This window comes from Mobula hypostoma, chromosome 4 (assembly GCF_963921235.1).
Source record: "Mobula hypostoma chromosome 4, sMobHyp1.1, whole genome shotgun sequence".
NCBI lineage: Eukaryota > Metazoa > Chordata > Chondrichthyes > Myliobatiformes > Myliobatidae > Mobula > Mobula hypostoma.
The window spans coordinates 51107081-51128602 of NC_086100.1; the positions used below are offsets into that span (position 1 = coordinate 51107081).

Consider the following 21522-nt stretch of genomic DNA (forward strand, 5'->3'; position numbering starts at 1 on the left):
ACCATGAGACATCCAGTGTTGTGGTGCAGTGAGCAGATTCCTTCCAAACAGCAGCCAGGAAATTTTGGGCTTTTGTATTTGTTCAGAAGTCCCATGCTCCCTGACCCTTATGTCGAAAATGTCAGTAGCTTGGTATGATTGCTGACAACTCTTAGCATCTGCCATTCTGGCCTCACTGGTGTGATGTGGAATAAATATTTTGGCCAGAACATAGAGGAAACTTTTCTTTGTTTCCTTGAATTCTTGTGCATCAATGTGAAAAATTAATGGGGCATTGGTTTAGTATTTTTCTGGAAGGCAAAACTGTCAAGACAGCTGTACTCCTTTGACTCTACAGAAAAATATCAGTCTGAATTTTTGTGCTCAAGTGGGATATATAACAAGAACAGTCTTACTTGAAAGTTCACAGGAGACTTAGCAAATTTCCAGTTTCTATTTCCTCCTTTCTTTTGACCACTACCCACCCCCAACTGCACTCCAGCTCCAAACATCCCAATTATATAGAAATGAGCCAATTTGGAAATTTAACATAAGATAAACAATTGTTATTGAAATACCTTCTCTCCATTAAAATCCCTGAATGCAACTTTCTCTTGGTGCTTCATTATTCTTTATTTTCTAATTCATATTAAACATATTATAAGAATAATACTGTCATTCAGTTTTGTCTCGCTGGATTCAGCTGCAAAAAGTTCAGTTGAAAATGGGCTGAAGTTAATTATTTTGTTAGATACACAAAGTTTAAAAATGATCTACATCATGAAAATGACCCTGCGGGATAATATGATCTGATGGAATGAGAATAAAAATGAAAAGGTATTTATTTGTCCTTATGTTCAGACTATCTGACTTGCACCTAAATATCCATAACAGGCCCTAACTTTTTTTTAAGCAATCTGTTAGAAATGCAACATGTGACATTACAATTTCTCAGCCAGGAACAGGCAAAGAGGTTAAATCTTATAATGTATCTAGATTTTCATCAATATTTATGAAACCAGGAGCATTGGATTTTAACTCAAATATTAGAATAACAGGGCCCTTTCAGAAGTTCAGGAAAGAATAGAAAATACTGTAGTTAATTTTTAGAATTCGCATAGAAAGGTCTAGCCACTTTAATGTCTCGTTTAAGTGCAGTAGCTCTACAAATACCCAGATACCTGAGTTACTATAGATTTACTACAATGGCTGTGCTTTAGAACTTCTTATTAACATAAAACATGTTCCACTGAATGTGTTTAATATTAACTAGCATGGCAGTAAGTGAAGCATGCTAACAGGGGTTCAATTAATGAAATGAAAAAGTGCCTGTATGCTCAATATTCATCCAACTGCTCAGAACCTGCTTCTTCAAACGGGCATCCTCGTGCCCATTTGGATCTTGGATCCACTTGGATCCAGAGGTGACACTAATACATGTGAGAAAATGGGGTGAAAAGGCAAAAGCCAATACTGGCACCAGCCAGACTACTTTGATAACATTTGCTCTTGCTTCTCTTGTCCCACACTGATGGATGTGTCAGCATGGATTTGTGAAAGGAAAGTCATGTCTGACGAATCTCATAGAATTTTTTGAGGATGTAACTAGTAGAGTGGATAGGGGAGAACCAGTGGATGTGGTATATCTGGATTTTCAAAAGGCTTTTGACAAGGTCCCACACAGGAGATTAGTGCGCAAACTTAAAGCACACAGTATTGGGGGTAGGGTATTGATGTGGGTAGAGAATTGGTTGGCAGACAGGAAGCAAAGAGTGGGAATAAACGGGACCTTTTCAGAATGGCAGGCAGTGACCAGTGGGGTACCACAAGGCTCAGTGCTGGGACCCCAGTTGTTTAAAATATATATTAATGACTTAGACGAGGGAATTAAATGCAGCATCTCCAAGTTTGCGGATGACACAAAGCTGGGTGGCAGTGTTAGCTGAGAGGAGGATGCTAAGAGGACGCAGGGTGACTTGGATAGGTTAGGTGAGTGGGCAAATTCATGGCAGATGCAATTTAATGTGGATAAATGTGAAGTTATCCACTTTGGTGGCAAGAACAGGAAAAGAGATTATTATCTGAATGGTGACCAATTAGGAAAAGGGGAGGTGCAACAAGACCTGGGTGTCATTGTACACCAGTCATTGAAAGTGGGCATGCAGGTACAACAGGCGGTGAAAAAGGCGAATGGTATGCTGGCATTTATAGCGAGAGGATTCGAGTACAGGAGCAGGGAGGTACTACTGCAGTTGTACAAGGACTTGGTGAGACCACACCTGGAGTATTGTGTGCAGTTTTGGTCCCCTAATCTGAGAAAAAACAGTCCTGACATAGAGGGAGTACAAAGAAGGTTCACCAGACACCTCAGGACATATTCAAAACCCGGACTCCAGCAACGACCATGGAGACATTCAAAGCGATCGCGCAACCACCAACTGCGACTCCAGCCTTGAACTCCAGGCAGGGTCTTTATGTGCTGCTGTTGTGACTCCCGTCTCCCCTTCCCCCACCACCACTCCGCAGCCCCGTCTTCCTCAGATCCCACCGTCAACTCCTGGGCCCTCAGAGGCTCCATCTTCCTCTCACCCCAACCCTCCCCTCTCCATTGACACACCCAGCCTCCCCCCTCCCCCCTCTGATCCCAGCTCTCATCCGTGCCGGGTCTTTACCATCCCCTCCGACCTTCAACTGTCAGAGGCAGAACGCTCTGTTCTCAGTAAGGGCCTCACGTTTGTCCCCCTTCGCCCACACCTCAGCGAGTTCCGTGTTCGCCACGATGCGGAACTTTTCTTCCGCCGTCTCCGTCTCCGAGCCTACTTCTTCGGCAAGGACTCTTCCACCCCCACCGATGACCCCTTCTCCCGTCTTCAACCCTCCTCTTCTTCATGGACACCCCGCTCTGGTCTTCTGCCTGCTCTGGATCTCTTTATTGCCAACTGCCGACGGGACATCAACCGTCTCGACTTCACCGCACCTTGTCCCCATTCCAACCTCACTCCTTCGGAACGCTCTGCTCTCCACTCCCTCCGCACTAATCCTAACATTATTATTAAACCCGCTGATAAAGGGGGTGCTGTTGTAGTCTGGCGTACTGACCTCTACCTTGCCGAGGCACAGCGACAACTCGGGGATACCTCCTCTTATTTACCCCTCGATCGTGACCCCACTAAGGAGCACCAGGCCATTGTCTCCCACACTATCAACGACTTTATCCGCTCAGGGGATCTCCCATCCACTGCTACCAACCTTATAGTTCCCACACCCCGCACTTCCCGTTTCTACCTCCTACCCAAGATCCACAAACCTGCCTGTCCTGGCCGACCTATTGTCTCAGCTTGCTCCTGCCCCACCAAACTCGTTTCTGCATACCTCGACACTGTTTTATCACCCCTTGTTCAATCCCTTCCGACCTATGTTCGTGACACTTCTCACGCTCTTAGACTTTTCGATGATTTTAAGTTCCCTGGCCCCCACCGCTTTATTTTCACCTTGGATGTCCAGTCCCTATATACTTCCATCCCCCATCAGGAAGGTCTCAAAGCTCTACGCTTCTTTTTGGATTCCAGACCTAATCAGTTCCCCTCTACCACCACTTTGCTCCGTCTAGCAGAATTAGTCCTTACTCTTAATAATTTCTCCTTTTGCTCCTCCCATTTCCTCCAAACTAAAGGTGTAGCTATGGGCACACGTATGGGTCCTAGCTATGCCTGCCTTTTTGTTGGGTTTGTGGAACAATCTATGTTCCGTGCCTATTCTGGTATCTGTCCCCCACTTTTCCTTTGCTACATCGACGACTGCATTGGCGCTGCTTCCTGCACGCATGCAGAACTCGTTGACTTTATTAACTTTGCCTCCAACTTTCACCCTGCCCTCAAGTTTACCTGGTCCATTTCCGACACCTCCCTCCCCTTTCTAGATCTTTCTGTCTCTGTCTCTGGAGACAGCTTATCCACTGATGTCTACTATAAGCCTACTGACTCTCACAGCTATCTGGACTATTCCTCTTCTCACCCTGTCTCTTGCAAAAACGCCATCCCCTTCTCGCAATTCCTCCGTCTCCGCCGCATCTGCTCTCAGGATGAGGCTTTTCATTCTAGGACGAGGGAGATGTCTTCATTTTTTAAAGAAAGGGGCTTCCCTTCCTCCACTATCAACTCTGCTCTTAAACGCATCTCCCCCATTTCACGTACATCTGCTCTCACTCCATCCTCCCACCACCCCACTAGGAATAGGGTTCCCCTGGTCCTCACCTACCACCCCACCAGCCTCCGGGTCCAACATATTATTCTCCGTAACTTCCGCCACCTCCAACGGGATCCCACCACTAAGCATATCTTTCCCTCCCCCCCTCTCTCTGCATTCCGCAGGGATCGCTCCCTACACAACTCCCTTGTCCATTCTTCCCCCCCATCCCTCCCCACTGATCTCCCTCCTGGCACTTATCCGTGTAAGCGGAACAAGTGCTACACATGCCCTTACACTTCCTCCCTTACCACCATTCAGGGCCCCAAACAGTCCTTCCAGGTGAGGCATCACTTCACCTGTGAGTCGACTGGGGTGATATACTGCGTCCGGTGCTCCCGATGTGGCCTTTTATATATTGGTGAGACCCGACGCAGACTGGGAGACCGCTTTGCTGAACATCTACGCTCTGTCCGCCAGAGAAAGCAGGATCTCCCAGTGGCCACACATTTTAATTCCACATCCCATTCCCATTCTGACATGTCTATCCACGGCCTCCTCTACTGTAAAGATGAAGCCACACTCAGGTTGGAGGAACAACACCTTATATTCCGTATGGGTAGCCTCCAACCTGATGGCATGAACATTGACTTCTCTAACTTCCGCTAGGCCCCACCTCCCCCTCGTACCCCATCTGTTACTCTTTTTTATGCACACATTCTTTCTCTCACTCTCCTTTTTCTCCCTCTGTCCCTCTGAATATACCTCTTGCCCATCCTCTGGGTCACACCCCCCCCCCGTCTTTCTTCCCGGACCTCCTGTCCCATGATCCTCTCGTATCCCCTTCTGCCTATCACCTGTCCAGCTCTCGGCTCCATCCCTCCCCCTCCTGTCTTCTCCTATCATTTTGCATCTCCCCCTCCCCCTCCAGCTTTCAAATCCCTTACTCACTCTTCCTTCAGTTAGTCCTGACGAAGGGTCTCGGCCTGAAACGTCGACTGCGCCTCTTCCTATAGATGCTGCCTGGCCTGCTGCGTTCACCAGCAACTTTGATGTATGTTGCTTGAATTTCCAGCATCTGCAGAATTCCTGTTGTTCACCAGATTGATTCCTGGGGTGGCAGGACTTTCATATGATGAAAGACTGGATCGACTAGGCTTATACTCTCTGGAATTTAGAAGATTGAGGGGGGATCTTATTGAAATGTATAAAATTCTAAAGGGATTGGACAGGCTAGATGTAGGAAGATTGTTCCCAATGTTGGGGAAGTCCAGAACGAGGGATCACAGTTTGAGGATAAAGGGGAAGCCTTTTAGGACCGAGATGAGGAAAACTTCTTCACACACAGAGTGGTGAATCTGTGGAATTCTCTGCCACGGGAAACAGTTGAGGCCAGTTCATTGGCTATATTTAAGAGGGAGTTAGATATGACCCTTGTGGCTAAAGGGATCGGGGGTATGGAGAGAGGGCAGGTACAGGGTTCTGAGTTGCATGATCAGCCATGATCATACTGAATATCGGTGCAGGCTCGAAGGGCCGAAGGGCCTACTCCTGCACCTATTTTCTATGTTTCTATGTATTAGCGAGTTACAACCCAAACTCCACAGTGTTCACAGGGAAACTAGTTAGCTCGTTGAAATTGGAGTTCCCTTTAACATGATGGGAATAGAAAGGCTATGACTTAATGTCACATCCTTTCTTCCAAATTTATGAACAGGAATTTGCAACAACTTATTTAGGGACAATTTTTATTTAAAAATTTAAATATCAGTGTGGAAGATATGCCCCCAAAAGTCTTGTGGCACAAATAAATATCAATTTACAGAGAAACATATATCCATTACTCACACAACCTACTGAACTCAAATAATATGGTTAAGTCACCGCTGTGCACAACTCCCTAACAGAGTTAGCTCTGATAGTTGCTCAAATCACATTTCTTCATATTTTTTATGATATCTCATGTACATTATAACTTTTTATTCCTGGTTTTGTGGCAGCAAATTTATAATATAGTACTTAAAATTTCTGTTCACCCCCGCAGAAATTTGTAATTCAGAATGCTGATTAACACACAAAAATGATATTTAATAGACAAATGCCAATTTGTAGAAATATCTTACTGCTTCCATACCAGCACTTATATTCTTCCATTATTTAGCAGATTCTAAGTGCTTTCTTTTTGCTCCAGAGGAGGTAAACATTCAAAGCATCGCTTCTCTCCCCAGATACTCTGCTACATCTAGATAAATTTCTCATTCATTCATTCTACTCATGAAAGTGAGAACCAAATACATCACAGTGGTTAAATTTACCCCATGTTTGCATTCAGTGAGCTGATTTTTTAAAACTTTTAACTGGGCAGAACAAGAGCATTAACCTTCCATCAAAACCTAAGGTTACTTGAAACACTAACTCAATAAACAGCTGACTATCAAACTAGATTGTAAAATGCTTCATTGCCACCTTGGACTCTGCATAAATTAGAAACAGTACTGGAAATAAAGATTCCAATATAATAAAACGGTTGTGTTTACAATTTATGTTTATGATTGGAAGTAAGACTGCTTATTCACAGTTATAAAATAATTGATGCATAAAACCAGGAAACTAGAACACACAATTCAAATTAAGGATAAATAGATTTAATTTTTGATCAAAGAATAAACATATTTTTGATATTCATGTGGTATTCTGCAAAAATGCATCAGGGTTTATTCATTTATATTGCAGAAGAAATCGATGTTACAACTTAGTCTTCCAGCAACAGGTTTCTACCTCTTTGGTATTCTCACTCTCTCTCAGGAAAATTACTCTGGTCTTCTCTCAGACAGAATCGGAAATCAGTTTTAATATAGCTGGCCTATGTCATGAAATTTGCTCTTTGTGGCAGCAGTACAGTGGAATATGTAATCAAAAAAAAACTATAAATTACTTAAAGAAATATATATAAAAATAAATTAAATAAGTAATGCAAAAAGACAGCAAAAACAAAATAGTGAGATAGTGGATGAGTTCATTGTCCATTCAAAACCCTGATGGAGTAGGGGAAGAAGCTGCTCCTGAAATGTTGCGTGTACATCTTGAGGCTCCTGTACCTCCTCCTTGATGGTAGCAATGAGGACTGGGCATGTTCTGGGTGATGGGGGTCCTTAATGATGGATGCTGCCTTTCTGAGGCATCATCGTCTCTTGAAGATCCCTTTGATGCTGGGGAGGCTACATCTCATGATAGAGCTGGCTGAGTTTGCAACTTCCTGCAGTTTTTTCTGATCCTGTGCAGTGGCTCCTCCATACCAGATGGTGATGCAACCAGTTAAAACATTGTGTATGGAACCTCTGTAGAAATTAGCTGGTGTCTTTGGTGACATACCAAGTCTCCTCAAATCCCGAATGAAATATAGTTGCTGCTATGCCTTCTTTGTAATTATATCAATATGTTGGGCCCAAGATAGATCCTCAGAGATGTTGACACCCTGCAACTTGAAACTGCTCATTCTTTCCATGCTGATTCCTCAATCAGGACTGCTGTGTATTCTCTTGATTTCCTCTTTCTGAAGTCCACAATCAATTCTTTGGTCTTACTGACATTGAATGCAAGGTTGTTGTTTCAACACCACTCAATAGCTGATCTATCTCACTCTTGTATATCTCCTCGTCACCATCTGAAGTTCTGCCAACAATAGCTGTGTCATTGGCAAATTTATAGATGTGCCTAGTCACACAGTCATGGGTGGAGAGAGTAGAGCTGTGGGCTAAACACACATACTTGAGGTGCACCAGTGTTGATTACCAGCAAGGAGGAGATCTTATCGCCGATCTGCACTGACTGTGGTTTCCCAATGAGGAGGACAAGGGTTCAGTTATAGAGGAAGGTACAGAGGCCCAGGTTTTATTGATTTAGCGATACAGTGTGGAGTAGGCCCTTCAAGCCCTTTGAACTATGCTAGCCCAGCAACCCCACAATCCTGATTAGCCATAGCCTAACCACAGGACAATTTACAAGACCAATTAACCTACTCAGTATGTCTTCAGACTGCCGGAGGAAACTGGAGCACCCGAGGAAAACCCACTTATTTCAGTGGGAGGATACACAAAGACTCCTTACAGAATGACACTGGAATTGAATTCTGGATCAGGAATGCCCCAATAGCACCATACTACCCGCTATGCTACCAATTTTGGAGCTTGTTGATTAGTAGTGAGATTATGATGGTGTTGAATGCTGAGCTGTAATCGATAAACAGCAGCTATAAATAGATATTGCCATTGTCCAGGTGGTCCAAGCTAAGTGGAGTGCAGTAGATAGAACTGCAACTGATGAAGTGCTTTGAGAGGTTTATCACAGCAAGAGTCAATTCCCAGCTAAGCAGGGACCTGGCCTTGCTGCAGTTTGCCTGTCACCACAATAGGTTTACGGTGGAGGCAATCTGACTGGCTCTCAGCTCGTCTTCACGGTAGATGTGGTTGCAAATCAGCCACAATTGTTGAGGCAGCTCACCCTGCTTACCTCAAGTTGTAAAGCAAATTTTTCCATTTGGATTTCTCGAGACCCTAGCTATCAAGATCAATATATTGTCAAATTCTTCCCATCCTTTAGAATATTCTCTTAGATGTTCTAATAAGGAAGCCACAGGATATTGGGAGGGAAACACACAATGTGCTTGGAGGAGCTCAGCAGGTCAGGCTGCATCTGTGGATGGAAATAAACAGATGACACTTTAAGTCGAGACACTTCATCGGGACCTGTGAAGGTCTTGGCACAAAACGTCGACTGTTTATTTCTTTCTACCGATGCTGCCTGACCTGCTGAGCTCCTCCAGCACATTGTGTGTTTTGCTCCAGATTTTCAGCATCTGCTGTACCTCTTGTGTAAAGGATGCTGGGAGACTTTTCTCTCCAAATAATGTATATGATGTGAGATTTATTGGGAAGTAAATGCAGCAAAAGTAGATTGTGATGCTTCCACCTCAATAAGTAAATTAAACATTATTTTTCTGGAACCAAACACTATACAATTTCTTCATACTTCATTAACTATCTGCCCAAACAATTTGCTTTCTTATTCCCCTGCTCTGACTCACCATAAGCAAGATGATCAGAATTTGGTATCTTATATCTAGATAATGCCAGGTCTGTGAAAGCCTGTTCCATGTAAATACCTCTCATGGATTTTGCAATGGTACTCACTGTCCACAACTCATCACATTTACTCCTGCCTCTAATGTCAATTAGCTTTAGTGAAGCAGTAATTTTAAGTCCTTATTCACAAACATATACATCATGTTCTGTCTAATATATTTTCTGTGTTTCATAGTGCAAAACTAAAATAGCTGGATCTCTGTAAAGATACAGCTGTTTCTCCCAGCCATAAGTTAATGCTTGACTTTTATTTTACTGTGAATCTTCAAAATTATCTTAAATAATGTTAGATCTGTTTTATGGAAACACTGAGAAACTACTTTAAAAAGTGTATGCCTCTCTTGATATCCAAACTGCATTGAAAAGTAGAAAAAAGAAAATTCAAGATCATTTACTAATTTTCTGATTATAGTGTTCCAAAAAGAATAAAATATATTCAGCTTTCTATTTTTAAGCAAAAATGCAACTGAAGTCCTGAAGGAATAAAACCTACTCTCATCTAAAAAAGATACAGTATCTGTTAAATTGAGTTTAGGCCTCAAGAATATGTCATTTTGGCAGGCGAGCTATGAAACTTGAGCAACAGCATTTTACAGCAACTTGCTTTCCTGATGTCTGTGACAGAACAGCGCAGAAGTTAAAACATGCTAGAAAAGGTAAATCAGCAGTAAATGAAGGTATGGAAGACAGGTAATGAAAATGCTGGCATCTTGATCAGGATCAGATTTAAACTGACTGATCACCACAATTTAGTAAGGACAGAGACACGAGGAAATCTGCCTTTGCTGGAAATTCAAGCAAAACACAAAAAATGCTGATGGAATGCAGCAGGCCAGGCAGCATCTATAGGAAGAGGTACAGTCGACGTTTCGGGCCGGGACCCTTCGTCAGGACTAACTGAAAGAAGAGATAGTAAGAGATTTGAAAGTAGGAGGGGGAGGGGGAGATCCGAAACGATAGGAGAGGACGGGAGGGGAGGGGTGGATCTAAGAGCTGGAAAGTTGATTGGCAAAAGGGATACCAGGCTGGAGAAGGGAGAGGTTTGTGGGACGGGAAGCCTGAGGAGAGAGAGAAGGGGGGAGGGGAGCCCAGAGGGTGGAGAGCAGGCAAGGAGTTATAGTGAGAGGGACAGAGGGAGAAAAAAAGAGAGAAAAAAAGGGGATAAATAAAAAAATATATTAAATAAATAAGGGATGGAGTGTGAAGGGGAGGAGGGGCATTAACAGAAATTAGAGAAGTCAATGTTCATGCCATCAGGTTGGAGGCTACCCAGACGGAATATAAAGTGTTGTTCCTCCAACCAGAGTGTGGCTTCATCTTGACAGTAGAGGAGGTTGTGGATAGACATATCAGAATGGGAATGGGACATGGAATTAAAATGTGTGGCCACTGGGAGATCCTGCTTTCTCTGGTGGACAGAGCGTAGGTGTTCAGCAAAACAGTCTCCCTGCCTGCGTTGAGTCTCGCCAATATATAGAAGGTCGCACTGGGAGCACCGGACGCAGTATATCACCCCAGCTGACTCACAGGTGAAGTGTCGCCTCACCTGGAAGGACTGTCTGAAGCCCTGTATGGTAGTGAGGGAGGAAGTGTAAGGGCATGTGTAGCACTTGTTCCGCTTACAAGTATAAGTGCCAGGAGGGAGATCGGTGGGAAGGGATGGAGGGGATGAATGGACAAGGGAGCCACGTAGAAAGCGATCCCTGCGGAAGGCAGAAAGGGGAGGGGGGGGAGGGAAAGATGTGCTTGGTGGTGGGATCCTGTTGGAGGTGGCGGAAGTTACGGAGAATTATATGTTGGACCCGGAGGCTGGTGGGGTGGTAGATAAGAACAAAGGGAACCCTATTCCTAGTGGGGTGGCGGGAGGATGGGGTGAGAGCAGATGTTTGTGAAATGGGAGAGATGCATTTGAGAGCAGAGTTGATGGTGGAGGAAGGGAAGCCTCTTTCTTTAAAAAAGGAAGACATCTTCTTCGTCCTGGAACCAAAAGCCTCATCCTGAGAGCAGATGCGGCGGAGATGGAGGAATTGCAAGAAGGGGATGGCATTTTTGCAAGAGACAGGGTGGTAACAGGTATAGTCCAGGTAGCTGTGAGAGTCCGTAGGCTTATAGTTGACATCAGTAGATATGCTGTCTCCAGAGGTAGAGACAGAAAGATCAAGAAAGGGGAGGGATGTAAGGAGTATAGTTTTCTTTGGTAGGACTCAATAATGTCCTTGATCTAATCATTCTTTAACTAAATGTTTAAGACTGAAATCAGATATAAAACACTGAAGAGGAGGCATTTTGTAATCATTCAGCTATATTCCAATACCCATTAACACCTACTGGATAATTGCTACATTTTAAACATTAAATATTCACAAAATAATAAAACTCAAATGGATAGCTCATTGCAAATAATTAGAATTACTGTTAAATCATGCTAATGTTAGTAGCATTGCAATGCTTAAATGGTTATTAATTCAAATAATGGAAAAATTATAATGTTGGCATCAAAAATATACTTCCTTCTTGACTCAAAAATAGCTTTCAATATTTCACCGACTAGCCAGTCATTAGTGAAACAAAATCGGCAGATTATTATTCTGTTATTGTCACTCATGGATTGTAATTTTGTTTCAAAAGTATTACACATTGTTATCATGTGTCCAGCAACAATGGATATGAAATTGAGTCAGGTTATATAAACAAACAACGATATTTACTAACCTCTACTCAAAACATAGAAAAAAATAAACAAACTAGCTTAACCGGAAGTTAACCATTATGCGGCTATCTCGAGCAGTCAAACTTAGAAATAGTTCTTAAAGAGTTCTCATTCAAGCCCAGTCTTAAAGTAGTAAGTTGAAAAGTCCAAGAGATTTTTACAGTCTTTAAGGAGAGACTTTACTGCAGCAACAATTCCTTTGAAGTAATTACGAATCTGTCGATCACAGTCGAGCGATGCCTTGTCCAAAGGAGTCACGCCGAATATGAAGTCATAAAGTAATTGACCTTTTCTCTCGGGAGGGTGGACACTGACGGCACAAACCGTCCTGACCTCGCAGGGGTGTACTCAAACGTGCATGCCACAATTTCCCGGATGATTCCGATTCCAAATAGTCGATCACTTCCAAAACACCGAATGTCATTAACTTTTGGGTTCTTGTACTTTGGTAAGGTCTTCACTTTCCAATACTGGACTGTAAAGGTAAAACAAAGGTGCAACAAACAAAAACTGGCAGTGATAGGCGAAACTGCCAGCACAACGTGTTTGCACCTTAGAATAGAAAGTAAAACAGCGTCACACTTTGGTGGCTTCCTTAAATACCGTAGAGAACATGCCCTCACGTGACATAACATCACCCGACGGTCATGAGACAATTACATCATCCCACTCACAAGACCATTATATCATCCCACTGTCCCATGATCAAACTGTGGGCATGTAACGTTGTAAAGAGTATTTTAACTTTAAAAATATCGAAGGAAGCATCGGTAAAATTTAAGTGAAATTATTGTGAAAGAACATTCAACATTTAGAGTCAAAAGGGAATTCATGAGTATTGAAGGAGAAAGATTTGCAGACCTATGGGTGGAGAACAAGGGAGAGATATGAACAGGATAGATTCCTCAGAAACAGGAGAAGAAGAGCCACTCTTGGAGTACTCTGTCCAGTTCTGGTTGCCTCACTATAGGAAAGATGTGGAAGCACTGGAAAGGGTAGAGAGGAGATTTACCAGGATGCTGTCTGGTTTAGAGAGTATGCATTATGATCAGAGATTAAGGGAGCTAGGGCTTCACTCTTTGGAGAGAAGGAGATGGAGAGGAGACATGATAGAGGTATACAAGATATTAAGAGGAATAGATAGAGTGGATAGCCAGCGCCTCTTCCCCAGGGCACTACTGCTCAATACAAGAGGACATGGCTTTAAGGTAAGGGGTAGGAAGTTCAAGGGGGATATTAGAGGAAGGTTTTTTACTCAAAGAGTGGTTGATGCGTGGAATGCACTGCCTGAGTCAGTGGTGGAGGCAGATACACTAGTGAAATTTAAGAGACTACTAGACAGTTATATGGAGGAATTTAATGTGGGAGGCAGGGTTTAAGAGTCGGCACAACATTGTGGGCCAAAGGGCCTGTACTGTGCTGTACTATACTATGTTCTATGTTAAGATGGACCAAACAACCTGCTTCGATGCTGTATTACAGAGTATATCACAGTTATTTACAAGTAGCCAAATACTTATTTTAACCTTAGAGATGCCCCTCTGTATTATGTTGAAAAACAACAGTAGTCATCATAAACAGACAGTCTATGGAAGTTAATTTGGCAAAGAATTAATAAATATTAGCATGAGTACCCCTCTTGCCTGCCCCACTACTCAATAAAATAATGGCTGTCTTTGACCTTGGTTTCAGTTTATAGTACAACGTTTATCCTTTGATTCCTTTGGTCATTATTAAAACAATACAGAAAGTGAAAAAATGATCCTTCAGAGTGGAAGTTGTTTTAGAGAGTATGTAGAGGAGATTTACTTGGATCAGACATCATGTCTTATGACGATAGGTTAAGTGAGCCAAGGTTTTTTCCTTTGGAGCAAAGGAGAATGAGAGGCATCTTGATAGAGGTGGACAAGATGATAAGAGGTATAGATCCAGTGGATAGCCAGAGGCTTTCCCAGGGCAGAAATGACCATTAGCAGTGGGCATAATTTTAAGGTGATTGGAGGAGAGTATTGGGGAATGATCGAGTTAAGTTTTTTTTTCAACACAAAGTATTGGAATGCACTAATACGGGTTGTGATAGAGGCAGATAGATTAGGGGCATTTAAAAAGCTCTTAGTTAGGCACATGGGTGATAAAAAATGGAGGACTATGTAGGAGGGAAGGGTTAGATTGATCTCTTAAAGCAGGTTAAAATGTCGGCACAACATGGGCCAAAGGGCCTGTAATATGCTGTAGTGCTTTATGTTCTATGTTTTTTTGAAATAGAATGGAGAAATAAAGTCACAGGGTATTAGAAATTCAGGGTCACATGCGATAACTTAAATTGTAAGGCTTATCTACACAAACTGTGCAAAGGTATTTTTACATTAATGACACTAAGACTCTACAGGAATTTCCTTGGAAAGAGTCAAGATATTGTCTCTGAATGCAGCAAAATCTTCTTTCTTCAAACTCATTCAACCAAAACACAGTTTTCACTTTTCATAGCTGCTAGATGTCAACAGGTCATCCTGCTTTGTCAAGCTTTAAAGCTTAGTGATGCCCCCTTCAATAGTTTAATGGAACTCACTGAATAAACTGGCAGCAGTTGAATTCTGGTCAAATACAAATAAACACATCATTGTATCCAGTCTAGCAGCTAGCCACACTAACATGGGATTATTGCATGCCTTCTGGAGGGTAGCTTTGCTCTTTAAAGCGAGCATGTCGAAGCTATTGAGGTAATTTTGGTACTGATAATATGGAGTTCTAAAAGTCCACAGAAACCAATTTTTCAGAGTTTATATGACAGAAGGGATATGCATCACTTGGAATCTGCAAAGGGCACTGAGTGCTCTGAGGGATAAACTTCAATCATGCAGAACTCATAAGAAACTGACTGCTCGACAGGTTACGAGCTTAATTATTCTCTCACAACTGAAGGTAGTTTACAATTTCTGCAGCACTTATAAATTTTAAACATTTTTTTACTCCAACGAGGATCATCCATATGTATAAATATTCAACTGGAATTATTGACTTGAGAACACAACAGTGTGTGGCAACATTGAAGAGCCCATTTGGTATTGCGTGCACCTTTCTGATGTTGTGTCCAATATAAACCTTGTGGATTCCGTACAAATGCTCTGAAATAATCAAGTAACCTTTGATATCCCATGTTCAATTCTGATAACCTGGCCTCTATGAACAGAATTCCTCTTTGCCATTCTCTCTTATGGGTACTTGATCATCTTCTTTCATGCTCCTTCCTGTAAATTAGAATCATGCACTGCTGTTTAAATATTAATTCCTAATGGCTGGGTATTGCTGCTCAGGCTGGCTATTTTGCTCTTCTCTTGTTATCTAAAGAAGCTATGGCTGTATTCTTAATTAATTCATCAGGGAGAGTTGGGAAGAGGACAGGGGCTTGTGTTCTTATTCTTTTGTTGCTTGTTGTGTTGCATGTTGTTCTGCTGAGCACTCTCGACATGCTATGTTGGTACAGGAATATGTGGCGATAGTTGCACGCTGAGTATTTGCAGTTCCGTTTAAAAAAGACCTTTCACATTTACACTGGCCATACCCCTCAATGTTTGAATGGCAGTGCAGTGATGCCAAGAAAGGGCAAATATGTAAGGAGTTCTATTTTTCGTGTGAATCAGAAGGAGCGGACATGCACTTAATGAATCTTGGACTTCCTTTATGTAGGGACTGCAGGGAATGTAACATCATCTAACACTATTTCATGATAATACAATTGTTTGCATCAAGTATGAAGAGGTCAATAGGCATTGCCAAGATGGAGGACGACTGCTTTGGAGGTTTGGAAGTAGATTAAAGGCACTCAACAACATGAGTCACCAAAAACCTATGGCCTCCAACAGATAATAACTTATTAAAAGAAGCTTTGTCTCAGAAAGTAGCTGAGTATGGTTGAGCACTTAACTTGAACATTAAGTATGGTTTTACTTAGAAGAAGGATCTTGAGAAATACTACTAGATTGCTCTAGGTGAAAGTGCAAAGTGAAGTTTGAGAGAGATTTTGGATTCAATACCAGAACATAATGCCAATAGATTCAAGATCAGAATAACTCCATTATGAGACCAAGCATAAGAGATGCAGCCATATAACCTCGTCCATTAGAGATGGTACACCACTGACATGTGTTCAAAGATAAAACAGAAAAGCTGCTTCAGGAGCTGCACCTGGAGAATGTGAAAGGAAATGGAAGTAATGAAAAGAGCTGCAATGAATAGTGAGGGGATGGAAAAATAATTAAAATGGAAACTGAGATGGACAGCCCTAACAAACATCTGAGGAACTGAAAGAGAGGAAGAGGTTTTCAAAGTCATTGAGAATTATTACAGTACAATCCTCCAAATAATGAGATGGTGGACAGACTTAACTGTCTCAGAACATGTCAAGCAAAGATGAGAGTACAGACTCTTGCAGATGTAAGTCCTACACTCAATAAAAGTGGGTGTTCGGACCAGAGTTAGATCTATTATCACTGTCTCATATGAGATGATTTTCTTTTTGTTTTGCATTGAATAGTTGTATGTTTCAAACTGCAAAGATAGAGAAAAATTACTATTTTCTCTAACTTTTAAGTGATGGCAACTTAACAGAAAACCTTGACCTTGAGAGCAATATTAACTACTAAATTAATATGTTGCTCACCACTTGTTTATGATACAAATTTATAGAGGAAATTGTGTTACTGTAACAAAGTATGCTTGTAAAATAAAAACAGAAGGTATACAAAACTAAAGACATATATCCAAGGAAGCATGTTAAGAGTAATGTAACTGTTATATACTTACTGGTGGACAATTTAGGGACTGTGCCCTTGCTTCCAAGTTTCATTCTTCCTTTCCAGCACCCACTCACCAAGACTTTCATTTACTCCTTACACTCTTGTCCTCAACCACATCACTCTGAGCTTTCTACGTTTTTTCTACTTTGGTTTTTGAACTCTTATTTCCCTTCTCTTCAGCCCCGATATCCCTAGGGTCTTGGCACAGGCATGCTCTGGTCTCCAGCTCCCAGTCCTGATCACGCACTTGTCCCCATTCCCCAAGGTTTTCCATCCACACACCTGCTCCTGTACTTTACCATGGTAACACAGTGTTTAGTGTAACACCATTGCAGTGCTAATGATCACCAATCACTTCCCCCACTGTCTGTAAAGAGTTTGAACGTTCTCCCCTAACTGTGTGGTGCTCCATTTTCCTCCCACATTCCTAAGACGTACAGGTTAGGGTTACTAAGTTGTGGCCATGCTACGTTGGTACTGGAAGCACAGCATTACTTGTGGGCTGCCCAGCCCAATCCTCGCTGATTCGATTTGACACAAATGGCATATTTCACCATAAGTTTCAACGTACATGTAACAAATAAAGTTAAGCTTTAATCTAATCACACATTGTCCATTGATCCGACTCCATTCTTAGATCCAGTCCATCCATACTTCTGACTCAATTCTCGGAAATATTTCAACCCCACATCTGACTCCATTGGCCATACTCCATTCATACAATTAGCACTACTCCATCCACACACCTCATCCAGTCTTGGCTAAACCCCATCAATACATTTTACTCCAGTCTTGGCCAGGATCTGTCCACACACCTTGCCCTGGTCTTGACCATGCTGTGTTCACACATCTGGCACTATTCCTGGCTACACTTCCACACACCTACCCCTGTCTCCTGGATCTCCAGCTGAAAACCTGCTCACATTTCTGGCCTTGCTCCAGCTCCCAATCCACGCTTAAGGTCTACGGTAGCTGCCACTGGATCACAGTGAAACACACTCATCCAAAGCTAAGTGAGAGCATGGACAAAGTAGGTCATTCTCTAAGATCGATTATAGTTGCTGTCAAAGAAAAAAAAATTAAAGCTTCAAAGATGAAAGATTGACAAAGGCAGAGGTCATCAGACACTCTTAAATGTTGAGCTTGATGTGCATGAATAATCCTGAGAATAATTTTGGATTCACGTGACCCGAATGAAACAGTAAAAAGAAATCAGTATCCAATAAAGATATCCTACATAGTCAAAAATATTAATTGTGCTGCATGCCAAGAACTGATTTTGGAATGCAGACCTTAAATGTGGGAATTAATTTCTGACAACTGTCAAAGCATTCTTTGGGGCATACTGGTGGATACGGATGTCTTCAGTTATCAATAGCCCATTTAAAGAGTTTCAGCAATGGTTGGATCAGGCTTTTCAGGGACCTACCAACAAGAAATTCACAGCGGCTTATATTCTTGCTTTTAGAGAAGGACAAGCTGCTGCAAAAAGATGAGGGCCTTAACGATCAGATTCCAGGAGATCCAGGAGGTGCAACATGCAGAAACCAAGGGTCAAACTGAATGAGGTTCACTTCGTGGAACATGTGATCACTAGCCACCATAGAATCAACAAAGGTGATGCAAGTGGCACGTTAAATGCATGATGCTTGGATCCAATGTTTAGGATTTGTTAATCACTTATGAAGTTCCTCTCTCATCTGAATGAGATGTGCGAAACACTGAGATAACCAACGAGGAAAGATGTTAAGTGTTGTTGAATGGGCATTCATTAGCAAACAGTCTACTAAATGAAAGGCATGTTGACAGCAGAAAACAGAAATAAAACGAACACTTCAAGCAGACGGCTCAGACTGGGGTCAAAGAAAAGGCAGCCAGAAATGTATGCAAACAGAGTTCTGCCAAATGCTGAGACAGACCAAACATAAATTGAAAAGAACTCTTGATTTTGACAATTGGGCTTCAGTGGTTGTCAGCTATCCAAGAGATTCTGGTAAATGCACAGACGGGTCGTAAACCACTATGAACATCCCTGACGAAGAATCTTCAGCAAGTATGGAAAGGACCACAAAGCTTAATTGTACATTTATTGTTAGTTTATAACCTGTGATACCATCCTGCTGGTAAGATATATACCTCATATGCACACACAGAGGGCTGAATAAATCTTCCTACAGGAAAGTGAGCCAACAAAAATACAGAATATGAGCAAGCCTGTAACAAAGCCATCAACCAGGGACACCAGATGATGCAATGCAGCAAGAATTGCATGCAATCATCTGAGAAGATGGCTGGAGAAGCGGGAGTTTCTGTCAAAAAGCTCTACTTTTACCTGCACGTTCAAAGATAAATTTTTGTTTTTGAAGGCTTGCTTATCAGATATATGAGCTGCTACAAAATCTATGAGAGAGAAATGCCATAGTCCATACACGCATCAAATCTGGGTGGAAATACTGCTCAGGGAATCATGAATTCAGAAGTGAAAGTTTCACTTGAAAATGTGATGTTTGCAGATCCAAGGAAGCAAGGTAACAGAAAAAGCCTATGTGTAAACATCAGCTGCTGGATAAACCTTGGGTTTTTACTCAGCACTTCATTTTTACACATAAGCTGTTATTCACAAGCTGAAGCCTCAGTTTGCAAGGTAGAGTACTTCAGACAAGGGTGTAACTAAAATTATCACACATTTAGTGCAGATGACATTGCAAAGTTTGTGAAAAGGCAGAGGATGCTGTAAAAACAGCCAAGTTACTTCTCACAGATGCACTCTTCATTTTTTTTTACATTTGGAACATATCAGCCCTAACCTAGAGCCTGAAGAACCAATTAGCCAGAAAAAAACACTGCCAACAGCTTCAAGCTGGTTGGAGTCTACAATTCTGATTGAGGGAAGACAGTGAAGGAAAAGCAAGCTTTTTTCTACAATAGGACATGCAAGGGACTGTCACCGTTAAACTAGGGGGTAAAAACATAAAATATAGAACAGTACAGCACAGCCCAGCCACCACATTGTGTCGAACCTATTAAGTTGCAATCAAATAGCTAACTAAACTAATTTCTTCTGCCTACACAATGACCATATCCTTCCATTTTCCTCACATTCATGTACCTGTCTAAGTGTCTCTTAAAAGTCCTAATGTTACTGCCTCAGCCACCACACCAGGCACCCACCACTCTTGGTGTAAAAAAAACTTGCCCCTCATATATCCTTTGAAATTACCTCCTCCCATCCCTCTGTCAAACTATTTTAAATCTTCCTGAGTTGCACAAGTGAACCCTTCAGCCATGATATTGGTTCATCTTCAGTTTAGGTGGCACCCATCCTTCTCGAACAGGTCACCCCGCTCCAAAAAAAGGCGCCAATTATCCAAGAACCTGGAACTCTGCCCCTGCACCAGTGTTTAGGATTTTGTGAATAAAACATTTGAGAGTCATTTTATGTGCTCAACAAAAGCTGCAGCCATTACGAACAAACCAAATGCGATCACCTTACATTGACGTCATTATGTCAGACACCATCTCTTAAAGTGAACACAACAGCTGAATGACGGTAAGTGTGAATCATGTAGAATAGTTTCCATTATGCACAACATGTATCATCTGTCACCCACTACATTACCCTACACAACACCCCCTCCCCCCGCAAGAATTCGCCAAGACCAGCATCGGTAGTCTGTACGAGCTCATACAAGGCACCCTGCTCAGGTCCTCCGGCTGGAGTAACAGCAGGTGCCTCTGGCTTGTCCGGGGGTGTGCTGACACACACGTGGTCATGTCGTGATGCAGGGGGTATGGTAGTGGAACAATCCAGGTCTTGGTGGGGCCTGTTTATGGTGATCTATAGAAATATATTCAGGTTTACCCTTCCTATCTTCTCTAAGTCTTTTGCCCTGTTCCAAAATGCAGAACAGGCCATTGTAAGATGGCTTAAAGGGGTGTTGAGGTGCATCACGGAGGACAAAAACGAACGAGGTAGAACGTACATCACGTGGAACCCGGAAGTACTGTACGCCATGAAGGGACATAGGAATAGGTGTAAAGAGATTGAGTTTACTGAGGAGGGTGAAACGCTGCTGAGACACCAACCAGGTGGTTGTGGCGTCAGGAATAAAATCAGCTGGCACCTGTAGCAGCTGCCCATACAAGTGCCAGCACTTGTCTGTCAGGGAGGCCCTCAGAGTGGCCTTTAAGGAACGGTGAAACCACTCACACAGGCCATAGGATTGTGGGTAATACACCGTGGCATGATGCATTTTAACGCCAAGGTTCTGGGCCATTGCAGCCCAGGGGTCTCAGGTGAACTGGGGACCGTGGTCAGAAGAAATATTGCATGGAGTGTCGAACCAAGTGACCCAGGTGTTGATGAACATCTTCGGCCGTTGTCAAAGCTAGACTCTGGTTACCTGGAGGTACTGTCCACCATGGCGAGGAGCTGCATGAACGTGTGCAAGAGGTGGGTAGACACCAACCAGGACCAATGGGTTGGTAACTTAGTCAATCCCGACGTGAATGGTATTGATGGTGGGCTGTGAGACTCAATCAGCCACACCATTATTTTTCCTTTTGATGTGCTGTATGTCAGTTATGAATACTGAAATGTAGGCAAGCCATACAGACCATTGGTCTGACACTTTGGTCATCATTTGCATGAGGAATTTGTTGTCAATGAATGCTGTGAAATGCGAACCCTCCAGCAGAAAACGAAAATGAT

At 42.5% G+C, this 21522-nt stretch overlaps 1 protein-coding gene across 5 annotated transcripts in view; it reads right to left on the minus strand.

Annotated features, from left to right (window-relative positions):
- LOC134345314 (inactive N-acetylated-alpha-linked acidic dipeptidase-like protein 2) overlaps positions 1–21522 on the minus strand; it is a 1001093-nt gene that overhangs the window by 225517 nt on the left and 754054 nt on the right. The gene's annotated exons all lie outside the window — the stretch shown is intronic.